Source organism: Glandiceps talaboti, chromosome 13 (assembly GCF_964340395.1).
Source record: "Glandiceps talaboti chromosome 13, keGlaTala1.1, whole genome shotgun sequence".
In the NCBI taxonomy this organism is placed as follows: Eukaryota; Metazoa; Hemichordata; class Enteropneusta; family Spengelidae; genus Glandiceps; species Glandiceps talaboti.
In genome coordinates, this window is record NC_135561.1 from 19,134,046 (window position 1) to 19,146,739 (window position 12,694).

The following is a 12,694-nucleotide window of genomic DNA, read 5'->3' on the forward strand; positions in this document are numbered from 1 at the left end:
ACCTTTTACTTCAGACGGGAAGACTTTTGCACATATCCCTGAAGGTGTATCAAGCAAAGGAGGTAAGGTATTTATGTTTGTTTGTTTGTTTGATATATTAACACTACGCCAGTGCCTGTTTGCGTGGAAGGGCGATATTACCTTCTTCCTGCTTCATTCTTGCACGAAAGAATGACTTTGAATATACTGAGGACTATTTACAACTGATCTTCCTGCGAAAGCTGTGTTATTGTTATGCCCTTCTGTGATATACACTCATAAATGTAAACAAACGCACGTCATTGCAATTGTCTACAAATAAAATTGTAATACTGACACAGAACGTGTGGAAAACATGACAATCAACAATGGCGGTATATGCCGGCGATGTGGTAGGAACTAAATGCATGATACATACATTCGTACATACATTCGTACATACATACATACATACATACATACATACATACATACATACATACATACATACATACATACATAGAAATGCATATGGAACTTATAAATCAGTCCGTATAAATAGATGTAAAATCCGACGTTTCGAATAAATATTCTTTTTCAAAGGAAAAATCGGTGAGATACAGAAATGTTAGGTTAAAACCTGCACATATCTAAATGTAATGGAACAAATCGACAACCGCTCGTGATATATAAACGGTTATACGTGGAAAAAGTTATAATATTCGCACGCACCAAATTGAACCCAATACAATTTGTCGTATTTCGACCTACTTTTAGGCCTACATATTTGTATTTTTGTGTCTGCATCGCTCGCTAAGTAGTGCAGTGCATGCTGTAATGTATTAATACATACATACACTAGCCCCATCTACACGTAGGTCGTCCTACCTGAGGCAGTCCCAAGTCCTACCTGAGGTAGGATAGATTTGTGTCTACACGTAGGGAGGTTACAGCGGAGATGTCGCGCTTTCCGTCCTGACCCCGTCCTGACCCTCTCCTAAAAATACACACTGTGACGTAATGAAACGTCACAGGTCATTGCGTGTCAAGAGTTGACCTTTAGTTCGTTCGGTACCCGGTGTTATTGAACACATATTGCCTGGCCTATATTGGGGCTATAGCACCCGTTCATTACCCCCTCGTGACTGTGAGTTACCAGAATCACATGCTATTTCCCTCGGCCTTCGGCCTCGGGAAATAGCATGTGATTCTGGTAACTCACAGTCCCTCGGGTGTAATAAACGGGTGCTATAGCCCTCATGGCCGGCCAGGCAATATGTGTTTTATAATATACCTCATGCTGTGAACTCGCGGTGGCAGACGACATCATCAGAAGCTGCCATTTTGACCTGCTGTGAACTCACGGTGGTCACGTGACCATGTAATAGTTGATGGAACTATTTCCCTAGGGAAATAGTCATTCTTTTTTCCTATCACGTGACTGATTCTAGCGAATCATGTCACAGCATTATCACTAGGTATATTTTAACACAGATTATGAAGAATATCAACAAAGCAATCTTAGTTCGCAATTTTTTATCAGTTTTACACAGACGAAGACTAAGGAACCAAAATTATCGTAGGAAGCGACAGAACAGAGCCATGAGAATATTACAAATTCGTTTTCTTTTAGTTTTACATCAGATTTTATGTTAAAATAATTTTGCATTATTTCTGTTATCGTCTGCGTTAATTTACAGATGTGTCGTGGATCGAACATGTTGGTCCAGGTAAGTAAACTGTCCATAGATTATTAAATCTCATCTTATGTTTTGCCTAAATAAACTCAAGGATGTTTCTTGTTACTCGTTCCGACATCCCATTAAAGAAGTAACTTTGAGTATGTTCGTCATCGCCGCGCAATGGAGGATGAGCTCCGTCGCTGATGGGGGTGGGGTTAGTATGTGTCGTTCACGTTGACGTGAAAAATGACGATGAAACAAATTCATGTAAATGTTGCATGTAAATGTTGAAACTGTGTAGAAAGTAGTCTTGTATCAAGGGAAAGGAGGGGGTGGGGCAAAATATTTGTTAGTACACAAATGACTAGAAGTTGAGTAAAGTAGGATTCATTGTCTTTTCACATGCAAATTGGGGTAAAATGCAAAATACTTTACCCACCTCAGATATTTCTATACTTTCCCAAAAGTATTTGACATTACAATAACAACCAGAAGGAATTAATATCACATGTAAATGCACATACATGTACACACATATAATGTGTGTATTATACTATATATACGTGTATATATATATATATATATATATATAATATATGTTTGTGTGTGTGTGTGTGTGTGTGTGTGTGTGTGTTTGCATGTGTGAGTGTTTGTTTATATATATACATACATATATATACATATATAAACACACTCTCACACACGCAAACATATAGTATATATAATATATATATACACACATGCACATATATATATATATACCATAACTTGTGTATTTTGTGTAATACAGCTCTACTTCTCAGTATTGAGCGTTTATGACTTACCTCTTACACTGAATTAGTATATATATATATATATATATATATATATATATATATATATATACACACACACACATATATATAAACAGGCACACAAGCAAACAAAATAAATATATATATATATAACACACACTCACACAAGCAAACATACTATATATATGTGTGTGTATGTATGTATGTATGTATGTATGTATGTATGTATGTATGTATGTATGTATGTGTATGTATGTATGTATGTTCATCCACTTTAGTTTTTCATGAACAGTAATGCATTGTACCTACACTCCTATACATACATGTCTGATAATGCCATATTTTAAACCTGCACAAGCTGCAATTTAATAACATTCAAAAAGTTTAATATTATGAACAATTTCTTTTATGTTTTTAAAGTATGTTACTATTGCAGCGACTTCAACATTTAAACTCATTATTTATACACAATGATTTAATATAATTGCAATACATTAAATCGAATAACTAGCGAGAAATTTAGATCTTGCCATCTCTAAGTCTTGAAGTGCAGGGTTTTTATTGTTTCTGTGTAGTTGCACCAGTGAGCACTAACATGAAACAGGTGGTATTTGCCAAATAAATGAATTTCTCAATATCATCAAATTATTTATATTATTTTGACAGATACAAACCCAATGAGTACTTTTGGCAAAGGGCCAATAACGCATGGGAAAATGAGGAATGGATTTCACACCTCCGCCTGAGTAAGGCATCGTTTGAATACTTACTGCATAGGATTCAAAACCACATCATGAAGAGACACACATGCCGAGGGCCACCTATGACACCAAGTGAATGGTTCGCTGTAACATTATGGCGACTAGCCACTGGTATAGACTATCGTTCACTTGGTGTCATATTTGGCATTTCTCGTAGTGCTGCATGTGCAGCAACAAATGAAATATATAGCGTCATTGTTCAAGAACTGTTGCACGATTTCATAAAAGTTCCAGGTTGGGAGAGGCTGCATGAAATTATTGAAGGTAAGACAAATTTAAGTAAGGAGGCTTAAACTAGCCATCTGGATGAAGATTGGATATTTATTTTGAATTTTTAATAAATAAAACAATTTTATCATGGCTTCCTACTTGAAAATTTAAAAATCAATGTGAAACAACATATGCCAAGTGTTTGTTTGTAACTCTATACATTGTAAATGACTGATAAGGGTTGTAAAATGTTTGTTATTGTACGAAACAATAACAAACTCTTTACTCATTTTTTAGCATATTGCAATGTATTGTGTTACAAAAACAGACTTGATATATGTTATTTTGTAAAATAACATTTATGAAAAATGTAACTTATGTAAGTATGGCACACTATCAATTTGGCAATCTTTTGTAGTTGTTGTGATGTCACCCACCCCCCCCCCCTCCCCCAAGTAGTTACTGTTCCTTTTGTAATCTTATGAAAATTCCAAGATATACTGACAATTGTAGTAAGTCATTTCTGTCTATAATTTTGGATTGATTAATGACAATTTATTAAAGTGTCAAATATGTTCTTTTTTCAAGGTTTCCAAATGAAGACTGGATTCTACCAGCTAGCAGGTGCATCCCAATACTGCAACCTAGGGATTTCCAAAGTGATTATTATAACAGAAAATGTTTTCACTCTGTCGTTTAACAGGCTGTGGTTGATCACCAATACAGGTACTGTATACACATGCAAATGCTTGTCAGAGATTTTGGTTTTGATCTTTGGTTTTTGATCTTACCTAAATTTTTCAATTCCATAACATAAATTGCACATACACACAGAATGCATAATTCGTACTTTAATAATTCATTGATTGGTGTTTTGAGACTGAAATGTAAACTATTAACAGACATTGTACATGTACATGATATAGATATAAGTAGCATTAAATATGTAATGTAAACAATTACAACAAACTGTATATACCTAGACTAGCAAATCATGTTACCATAATCATTTTAATTCCCTTGATTTTAGATTTATGGACATAAATGTTGGTTGGCCTGGACGAGTTCATGATGCCAGGATACTAGCGAACTCATGACTCTATACCAGAGAGGAAATGCTGGTGAACTTTTTCCCAATGTAAGTAGATTGATTCTTATTTAAGTGTAAGTGTATAGGGGAGTGAGGATGGTGTTGACAGTCCCATCGTCGCTATAAAAAAAAAATCACATTTAGCCTGCCAGACAAAATAAAATAGCGCCAATGGCATTGTAGCGCAACTGTATTTGGCTGTTGCTCTAGGAGTGGTCTTGTTGCTAGCCATATATGCATACACTTTTTTAATCTTTATTCACATACTTACCCATCCCTGTTTTATCTTTAGTAATCTGTATCATCATTTCACTGTTGCTAAGGGTGTGGTCATGGTTGCTAGGACCCTTTCTGTCAAAATGTTTTGAATAATTGCAGAATAACATCTCCAGAATCATCCCCCTCAAGTTCCACCATTTAATTTTCAAGATAACAGTTTTTGACCAAAATCTAGATTTTTTTGTGAATAAAATTTCATCTACACATACCCAGATCTACACCTTCATCAACACAAACCCAGAATAAATTTAAACTCAATCTGATAGGTAGTTTTGGAATTAAAGAATTTTGACCAAAAGGACAATTTTTTAGACCTAATTTGTATATCACACACACACACACACAGGTGGACAGACACAACAACATGCCTATAACAGTTAACACTACTGAAGTATAGCAGTTCAGTTGTGCTAAAAATAAGTCATTTACATACACACAGTTTTTTTTATTCCCTGGCCTAATGCCTGAATATCCTCTCTCTGGCTACAGTGAACACAGCAAATACATGGTGTTCCAATTCCAGTGCTATCATAGGGGATCCAGCCTATCCATTGCTACCATGGTTGATGAAGCCTTATCCTGAGATTGGTAACTTAGCTAGAGAGAAGAAAATCTTGTTGTTGAGGATGCGTTTGGTCGTCTCAAAGGGCGCTGACAGTGTCTTATGAAAAGAAATGATAGCTCACTGGTAAACTTACCTAACCACATTACTACCTGTTGCATTTTACACAATATTTGTGAGATCTGTGGGGATAACTTTAATGAGGTGTTACATCCAAATAACGATGACAATATTGAAAACATTGACCTGTTAGACAGACCAAATAATAATGCATGCCAAGTGAGAAATGCATTAGCTCTGCAATTTGTTGAAGATAGGGATAGAGTATGAATTCCTTGTTCTAGCCATGCTTATCTAAGGGAGTCTTCAGTAACTTAGTAACAAGGATTGGGTGTGGGGACAGTGGAAATCAAGCCCAATCAGTGGCACTGTTGTGCTAAAAGTGACCCTCCCTCAATTTCCTTTCTCTAAAAAATGACACCCCCCCCCCCCCATACAAATATTTAAATGAAGTTTTTTTAAACACAGCCTCCTTGTGGCATAGCTGTTGGAGCTCAAGATTAGTAGTCTGATAGGAGGTCCTGATTTACAATCTAACTAGAAACAGGGTATTTTTCTATAGTGGTATTGCTTTACAATGCTCGCAAAATCTGGATGTGGTAGCGATAGGTTTTGAAACCAATGGCAGTGGTGTAATCATGTAAAAATCACTCAATAATGAAAAATTAGAAGAAAAATGGGAGAAAGTAAAATGTGACCCTCCCTAATGTCAATTTAAAAAAAAAAAATATCGCCTTCCTCCAAGAAGGACAGATTAGTAAAAAGTGATTCACCCAATTTTCACGGCACTATCTTCCCTGTGTAATTAATTACTGAAGGCTCCCTGATGAAGATTATCTGAAGTTATCTGAAGAAGAACATGAGAGGCCTAAACAAAAGTGTTTGGTTCAGTTACCCGACCCCACCTATTTTTTTCAAGACAACCTAGAATTTTGTTACGTATTCAAAAAAAAATAAAGTTGTGAAGTCTCACAAGGAATGAAAGTGGAGACTGATATCAACTTAAAAAGACAATATCATATAGAGGATATTGTAACAGGAAGTGTTTTACATCTTCTACATGTCATGTGTCACAACATTTACATATTTTTTCATTAACTGGTAGTTTATGGTATCTGCCTCTTTCAATTTCCTGTCTGTGGTCACTTAATCTAAATTTACAAATTTAATCTCTGAGTTCAGAGTTATATAGTTGTTCCAAATAGTGTTCTCTTTAAAATTCTGATTTAAATAGTTTAAACATTCTTAGTTCGTTTTTTTTTAAATTCAATTTTTTATTGTAATTGGTTGTCATTTTTCAACTTAGAAATGAAGTCGAATTGTAGTTACTGACATGTCGTCCATTTGTTTTTGTGTTTTTGACTGTTTTTGCTTTTGTAGTTGATGAAGTAGGTCATTGTTGGATATTCATGAGGTCACAAACGGGTACCATTTAGTTTTGTTACGTAAATGCTTCCTTTAATAAAGTATTATTTGAATGCAGCAAGTGTGTGGGCTAATTAATTGCTTGGTTTTGAGTGGAAATCTGCCCAAATCTCCATATTTTTCTGTTTTTGTACATTTTCTCAAGACCCTAAATATGAGTTGACAAAAATTAAGATTTATGGTTTCTATTGGTGAGTCAATAATATACTCATCACTCCAGATATCACATCCATAAATCATTATTGGCCTGGTTAATTTATCAGATATATCTAGAGGTAGAGTTGGACTTAAAGTACATGGGTTGTCTGATGTTGTTAAAGGGTTAGGATGTGAGCATTTTGAGGGCTTATTCTGAGAGAAATATTCATTCATACTGGAAGACCATGTTATTGGGGAAACTTACAATAGCCCTTAAATAAACATTAGCATCCTTGATTGGGTAAACAAACACACACACACACAGGTTATACATACATGCATGCCTACCTACCTATCTACCTACCGACAAACACACGTATATACATAAATACACATATATATACATACATTATACATACATACATACATGCATACATACATACATACATACATACGTACGTACGTACGTACACATATATACATACATATATACATACATACACATACATACATACATACATACATACACACACACACACATACATACATACATACATACACACATACATACATACATACATACATACATACATACATACACAAATATTTTGAAGCATTTAGCAATAACACAACGCACTGTCTGTACTTTAATATGCGAGGAATGAAAGTGTGTCTTTACTTGTACTACTCTTACCTTTGTGATGTTCATGAATATGTATGAGTTTAAATCTGGCAGAGTATTTAAGCTATGTAAGTAGGCTTTGAATAGAAAAAAAGGCACATTAATAAGGAAGACAAAGAAAAAACAGAAAAGAGCCATGACAATAGAAATTCAAGAAATACAGTCCTCATTATTTATTTGATTTACTTTTAAACTATAATTTACTGGTACCCAATTATACAGCTGGGTTGACTGAAGCACAATCACACTTCAAATCTTGGCAAAGGACTTTAGCCATTCAGATATAAACAGCAACAATGAGGCACAGACCTGTAACTTACAGACTCCTAGCCAGCTATAATTAATCAACTGATCAAAATTCAACATATTTAGTAAATATTGAACAGATTTTTAGTAACAGCAACAGTAACAATTATGTAATACTCTTGAAAACACTAATTTTAATACTAAACATGTAACAACTCACTCTCCAAGTTAAGGAGATTTAAGGGGAACACCACTCCAGGAAATAGTCTTCTTTTTAAAATGTGCATTCTGGAGAGTCATTTCATAATGTATCATCAATTACAATTACTTGCAATTTTAGGGAAACATAACGTTGATCTTGTGCCTTTATAGGGTATCTTTGCTATGGTCTAGTGCATCATGAGAGACAGATGATTAAGTTATTCAATGGTTGCACACTGAACATTCAATAGTACAAAAATGACTATAAACTTCAATGTAACACAACAGTCATGAGTATTCAGCATGTAACCATTGATTTTATTATTTCTGTCACACAATAACAAAATTAATGACAAAGGGACCCTGTAGATGCACAATATCAACCTGCTGTTAATGTGCAAACACATGGTGATGTAAAATCATCAAATGACTCTCCAGAACACACAGTTTATGGAAAAATCTTTTGGAAAGACATTCCATTTAAAACTTACACATGCATTGTTGGGAAGCATCTATACCAATGTTACCAAACAAACATTAAAAATATAAGAATCTAAATATTAGGAAGTACAAATAACATCACAAAAACTAGTAAGGGCCCATGTAATTGGACATTACTGCATAAGTTGAACCTCCATCATCAATGGTACTGCTTTGATTTTGGGTGGACGTTCCACTTAGTATGTTGCCAAGCATTGCCATCATTTGACGGTCATGTGCCCTCTCTCTTTCTCTCTCTCTACACTCCTCCTCTTTCCTCTCTCTCTCTCCATTTCAAGGAACATGGACTGGAAATCATTTAATTTCTCAGTTGTCTTCTCAGTTATAGACATCAGTGACTTAGTTGCTTCAGCCATGGCAGCCTTAAATTTATTTGGCTTACGCTGCTTGGTGACTGGTTTGTTTGCAGGTTCATCTGCTATCCTTTTTCTAATTGTAGGGCCATTTCCAACTTCTTTGCCTGTGTAAATATTTAATACAGAAAATCTTTAAGCAGGCATAAAACATAACAATACAAATCATCATGGGTAAATACACACTACAGGAGAATTAAACTTGGTAGAGTTGAGTTGGTTGCTTTGATAAGGTACATGCTCACTTGCTGTATCAGGCACTTTATTAGGATTATGATATTTCCAATGCAACGAGGTTCTCTCAAAACTGCACTAGTTGCAACTCGAACATTTTTTAAAACTATTTTGTTATATATAGCCTACCCATAATATTGCACAACCTGAATAATAGTGAATCAGTATCATGTACCAGTACATACATGTATAGTATGTTTCACAGTATATCAAATCAAACTGATTTTTGACATCAGGGTCCAAAGGAATCATGATTTCAACTTATTATTATACTACTCATAAATAGAATACACTTCTAATCGACATGTACAAAATGGTGTTCAATAAATTTATAATAGATGTTAAATTTAAAAAAAAGGGGGGGGGTCTGACAAACCAGCTACTACACAGCTGACCTGGCCATAGAGTGGCTGGTGGGGGATGGGTTTACTCTAGATTGGAAGCTATGGGTATATATTTTGGTTGTATAATTAAAAAAATTACATTAAAAAGGGGCCCTTTAATTACCACAAAGACCCTCATCACTTGTCTGTCTAGTCTATAGGAATTATCCTGATTAAAGTTAACATATACCATGTACCTACTAGATATGTACATACAATGAACAAACAAGTCACTATGTTATCTGCAGTGAAATTAATAATTCAATGTCAAATACAATAAATGTACAAAGTAACTATATATGGATGACATTTTGACAATGGGGTATTTTGGATAACTATTTTTTTTTTTACATTATTCCTATTTTTTACATTGAAAAAATAATATGGAAAAAATTACCATTACTAATCTCGACTTAGTAAAACAATAAATTGCAAAAAATTACAAAGTGTGTAAAATGTTTGTTATTGAAATTTGTAGTACAACTGTTACATTTATTTAGCATCTCAGCAATTTTAATTGAATTACCAACATCATCATGGACTTTATCTATGCTGTTTCATATTTAGTTTAATTTGGACAGACAGTAAATATAAGTACTTTCATAATTTATAAAATTAAATATATACCCCTTTGTCATCCCTACTAAGGACCTAGAGCTAAAAGTTAATTTGCGGAACATTAAAAAAATAGGGAATGGTAGAATTGGCCAATAAGTGTATCTTGTGGACGTAACAAGAAAAATATTTTATAGTGTAAAGTACAAAGACGAAATGATAAAAAATAATACCTGTTTGCATGGGCGGCTGTTCAGCTTCTTCATCATCAGTATTTACTACTACTAGTACCATTACTACTCCTACTGCTTCTGCTGTTGTTGTTGTTGTTGTTGTTGTTGTTGTTGTTGTTGTTGTTGTTGTTGTTGTTGTTTTTGTTTTTTTCTCACAACTAGCATTGGCACTAGTGTCAATGACATGGACCGGGTCTATCTGTGGCCTCTTACACCATATCGCGTCAATGGCCTCTAAAAATTTAGGCCATTTATCGTGGCGACCACTCCCAGACTTCCCAAGGACATCTTTAAAGCGTTTGTATGATTCTTTAAGATGCCTTATTTTCGTTGAGCATTGGTCGCCGGTTCTATTTATGTCGTGCCTATCTTTCAATAGACTGGAGATACGTTCAAAAGTTCCCCTGGTACGAGAACTATTCTCCAATTCCTCCTGTATAACGGCAATTAGCGCAGCTGTTTCATCGTCTGCCCAAAAATCTCTTCCAAAATTAGCTGCCATATTTATTTGACATATCGTACACACAACAAATAGGAGTTTATAAATAGTTCCAAATGTGTAACAAAGTAACAATTTCTACCGAATTTTGGAAATCAACAATCGTATGAAGTGTTGTTTAACTCATTTACAACAAAGCACACACATACATTTTGGGAGAAATTGTTTTTTAACTTGTTTCATATGTACATCATTAAAACCATGGACGAAAAAATTCATAAATTTACGAACTTATATTAATAAATGTCCGTTTACGTCTCGATTTCGCGCCAACTTGACAAATAATCGTTCATGAACACACACAACGTTCGAAAAATCAACACAAAACGCATTATTAATGTTATCGAGTTACTATTATATTTTGCACCGAGAGTAAATTTTACACAACAGAGAATTGAAATATGCCCAAAAATATACATCATTACTGACCTGAACGAAATTTTCAGTCATAACACCTATGAACCTTTCGGTAGACGAAAACGTAAAAACCACGTTGTATCAGCTGATAACGTATCACCTGACATGCACGTACATCTACTTCCGGGATCAGGAGGCTTTCAGGACGGAACGCGTCCACACAGCACATAATGATGTGATCTATACATTAATATCTAATGAATTATACATGAGATCATTCTGACAATGACATCATCACTATCATATGTATATGTCAACATTATGTCAATAAATTATTAGTTGCAATAGTACAACACGACGTCCTGAGCCTCACTGAACATAACATGGTGTCAGAAGTTCTGATTTCTGCATAAAATCTGTTCAGAAGTCACCAAAACTAGTGGAAAGTTAACAGATATCAATGTGAAAAGTGGATACTGCTAGGAAACTTCAGAGAAGTGAAGATTCTACAAGAAAATCTACACTCCAAACATTCCAGTCACACAGCCACACCCTAAAATCACAGTTCAAGTGCAGTGAACAAAGAAACCCATAGGAAGCTCAACATAAGAAACTCAACAAGTAAAGTTTCATTCAAATTCTTGACTCAAAATGGCAAGTAACAACTTCAAACAACCAAACGAAATGGATTTTGCTACTGAAGGCAACAAAGCAGACAGATGGAAAGAATGGAGGGAATCCATGGAACTCTATCTTGACATTGGGTATCGTGATCAGTCTGATGTAGACAAATGTAAAGCAATCCAATACATCATTGGTTCTGAAGGCAGAGAAATATTCAACACATTTGAATTCTCTGAAGAAGACGGTGACAAAAGCACTGTACCTAAAGATGTTCTAGACAAGTTTGAGAAACATGCATATGTCAACCCAAAGAAGCATTTAACAGTATTACGCTACAAGTTTAATACAAGATTTCAAGCTCCGCATGAAACAATTGATGATTATGTTACCGCCCTGAGAAAACTTGCTGAAAATATGCAGATCAAGGGAAGAGTCACGGAAAAATAGAAAAGATATTTCAGAAGACACGAGTGTTCATGATGTGAAGTCACAAAGACATGTCACAAAGAAAAGGTGCCATGCTGAAGGGGCAAGACCAAAGTCAAAAGTTGACAAGAGAGGTGAATGTGGAAAATGCGGAACCAAGACGACAATGTCCAGCTTATGGAAAGAAGTGCCGCAAGTGTCAGAAAGTGAATCATTTTCACCAGTACTGCAGAACAAAAAAATATGTTCATGAATTAGAAAAGTACAGCAGTGAAAAGGACGATGACACAGATTCCACTCAACTATATGTAAACACAGTACACAGGAAGTCAAACAAAAAGACGAAGAAGACAAATATGCACTTGAAGAAAAACACACAGATCAAGGCAGATGAATGTTATGTAACCATTCATATACATGGTCAAGACGTCAAATTTAAAA

At 34.8% G+C, this 12,694-nt stretch overlaps 1 long non-coding RNA gene across 1 annotated transcript; it reads left to right on the forward strand.

The window, feature by feature from the left end:
• The first annotated feature begins 4,019 nt into the window (after positions 1 to 4,019).
• LOC144445057 (uncharacterized) lies at positions 4,020 to 6,800 on the forward strand. Its single transcript, XR_013481874.1, has 3 exons — positions 4,020 to 4,131; positions 4,436 to 4,543; positions 5,264 to 6,800. It is a non-coding gene; the product is annotated as an uncharacterized LOC144445057 (long non-coding RNA).
• The last annotated feature ends 5,894 nt before the right edge of the window (positions 6,801 to 12,694 follow it).